Below are 3,258 nucleotides of genomic sequence, written 5' to 3' on the forward strand. Positions count from 1 at the left end.
AAAAAAAACCCAGTTAGAAAATGGGCAGAAGACATGGACGGACACTTCACTGAAGAGGATATACAGACGGCAAATAGGTACATGACATTATGTTTAAAATCATTAGGCATTAGGGATATGCAAATTAAAACCATAATTCGATATCACTACACACTTATTAGAATGGTTGAAAAAAAAATAGTGACAGAACCCCGCCTCCGCGCGTCACAGAATGGCCTCGGACACCCATGCACTCCCCTGAGTGTCGGGGAGGAGAGGGCACGGAGGTGCGCGGAGCTGAGCTCAAGGCTGCGGAGTGGGGCGGAGCTAAGCAGCTGGGCGGGCCTGGTCAGGCCCGCTGAGCGAGACGTCGGTGGAGCAGAGCGGGACGTGCGCTTTTGACACATTGGAAGCTTTCTTGATCATGGATGGTGAAGATATACCAGAGTTTTCAAGTTTAAAGGAGGAAACTGCTTACTGGAAGGAACTTTCCTTGAAGTATAAACAAAGCTTCCAGGAAGCTCAGGATGAGCTAGTTGAATTCCAGGAAGGAAGCCAAGAATTAGAAGCAGAGTTGGAAGCACAGTACAGGCTGAACAAAGAAATAGAGACTTGCAAGACTGAAGTATGAAGTGGAAGCACTAAAGGAGAAACTGGGGCATCAATATGCACAGAGCTACAAGCAGGTCTCAGTATTAGAAAAAGATTTAAGTCAGACTGGGGCCTTTAAGCAGCAGTTACGTAAGTATGTGAGAGAGCTGGAGCCGGCCAGTGATGACCTGGAGTGAGCAAAAAGGGCAACGGTAGTTTCACTGGAAGACTTTGAACAAGGCTAAATCAAGCCATTGAACGAAGTGCATTTTTAAAAAGTGAACTTGATGAAAAGGAATCTTTGTTGGTCTCTGTGCAGAGGTTAATGGATGAAGCGAGAGATTTAAGACAACAGCTAGCTGTTGGGGAAAGACAACAGGAAGTAACTAGAAAGTTGGCTCCCAGTTCTCCAACTCCAGACTGGGAAAAGATGGATTCTGCCGTCCAAGCATCACTTTCTTTGCCAGCTACTCCTGTTGGCAACGGAACAGAGAACAGTTTTCCTTCACCGAAATCTATACCAAACGGTTTTGGTACCGGTCCACTGACCCCTTCAGCTAGGATATCAGCACCAAACATCGTGTGGGATCGCTGATGGAAATAGGGGCTTTAGAATCCAAATTAGCAGCTGGCAGGAAGTTTGCAAAGGCCCAAGCATCACGAAAATCCTGTATTTCAGGGAACATTAACTGCGGGGTGATGAATAGCAACGGCACGAAGTTCTATCAGGGCACTCGTCTTTCTTCGACAGAGGGGCGGTAAAGGGCTCTGACCAGGCCCCTCCTCCTCCTGGCCCGGGCTCCTCGCGCCGGCACTGGTGTGCTGCCTCTCAGTGTGTGAGTGCCTGGCCTCCAGGTGGCCGCTCCCACCCTCCTGCAACAACCCAGGACACCCACGCCTCACCCCTCGGTGCCCGGGCCCAGCTCGTGCCCCTCCGTCTGCCTCCCCACGGCTGGCAGAGGGCAGGCTGCACGCAGTGGTGGCTACTGGGCCCTGCCCAGCCCCAGGACTCTGCGCGATATCAATACTGCCTATTTTCTCTTCTCGCCCTAGTGCCGTTGGCTCCAATCGCTCCTTTATTGTCAGGCTGTGACATAATGGAATCTGACAAGTGGCCAGTATGGGTGAACGCAGGGCACTGTGGGATCCCTTGCAGGGCCAGCAACTCGGCTCACAGGTTCAGATGCTGAGACCAAAAAGAAATTGAAATTAAGTCAAGAGAAGGTAGAATATTCCAGAGAGGGTGTTTCATGTGGAGAAGGGACCACACGCATAGGTGCAGACAGGGAGACCATGATGCAATCAGGTACATGGAGGATGCACTTGGGAGTTATGGTGTGAAGGGAGGCTGGTGAGGCTAGAAGCCTCGAGCAGAAGATGGGCTGAGGCCTGGGGCAGAGGTGTCCATCCTGAGAACACTGCCTTCAGGTACAGCCAAACAGAAGCCATTCAAGGCCAGCCAAGCAGGGTCACCCATCAGAAGGAGGCTAGATAAAGAGAGTCTGGCCTCAGATGCAGCAGGATGGGAGCTGAGGAGAAAGTGAGTTCAAAGTGAAGGGTGAGAGGAAGGACCTGGAACAGTTCCAGAGGCCAAAAGGACACAGCAGGTTCTCCTAGAATGTTTAGCCATAGGCACAGCCAGAGGAGTCCAGCATGCAGCTGGCAAGCAGGCATCAACGTACATCACAGCATCAGCACCAATATTCTGCCCTGGTGAGAGCTTTACAGTTTGCAACAGGCTTTAGGTATCTCGCTTATTGGTGGTATTAATTACCCAGCAGCAGTACACTATGGTGCTTGAGGCCTCTTGTTCAGAACTTACCTGGCTTGGTTTCCAGTTCTGGAAATCAACCAATCTCCAAGATAAAAAGTAAAAAAATAAAATAAAATAAAATGATACTGTTTGTGCTGGGCCACGGTGATACAAGGCATGTATTACAATGGGGTATGAGAAAATATTATCTTCATTAGGATGGTTTCATGGTATATAAAGAAACATATATTATAACTCATCAAATTTTAAAGTTTAGGTTAATGCAGTTTTATACAACAAATTTACCTTAGTAAAGCTCTAAGCAAAAGAATATAAAAACAGTGTAATACTGATAATCTTGTATAAAATATTAATAAAGTACCTATAAAGCTATGCTATCTAATACTTTAGGGATCTTACCCTATATCAGTCAGGGGTGCTTGTGCTTTACATGTACTACCTCATTTAGCCCTACAACAGCCCTATGAGAGGTACATACTATTGCCTCAATCATTTTGCAAATGAGAAAACTGATCATTTCAATGACTGGGAATAATGAATAGCAGCCATTAATATCATCATTATTTTCTCCTCCACCCTCTTCCTCTTATTTCTTTTTTTTTTCCAGTGTACTCTGAAAACATCCAAGCAGATGCAGATATTAAAGCCAAAGAAGTTGCTGGTATCCGGGATGATATCGTTAAGGCAATAAGGGAGTGATAGTTGAAGCTGGTGGCTTTTAGCAGCTAGGGAATCAGAGGGGAAACTTATCAAGTTGGAAAGCATAAAAAAATTCATGAGATCGAATCTCAGGCAACAGTCCATTCCTTCTGGCATGGCCCACACAAAATAGTAAACAATGAAGCTTGAGGTGGTTGGAATAATTATCCTTTTTGAACAACCTAATTCAGATGAACTAATAGCTTTGAAACTTC

General features: G+C 46.5%; 1 pseudogene; it reads left to right on the forward strand.

Moving 5' to 3' along the window:
• The first annotated feature begins 349 nt into the window (after positions 1-349).
• LOC112395731 (nuclear distribution protein nudE-like 1 pseudogene) lies at positions 350-1,760 on the forward strand (annotated as a pseudogene).
• Positions 1,761-3,258: the final 1,498 nt, after the last annotated feature.

Source organism: Neophocaena asiaeorientalis, unplaced genomic scaffold (assembly GCF_003031525.2).
Source record: "Neophocaena asiaeorientalis asiaeorientalis breed wild unplaced genomic scaffold, Neophocaena_asiaeorientalis_V1.1 scaffold202, whole genome shotgun sequence".
Lineage (NCBI taxonomy): Eukaryota > Metazoa > Chordata > Mammalia > Artiodactyla > Phocoenidae > Neophocaena > Neophocaena asiaeorientalis.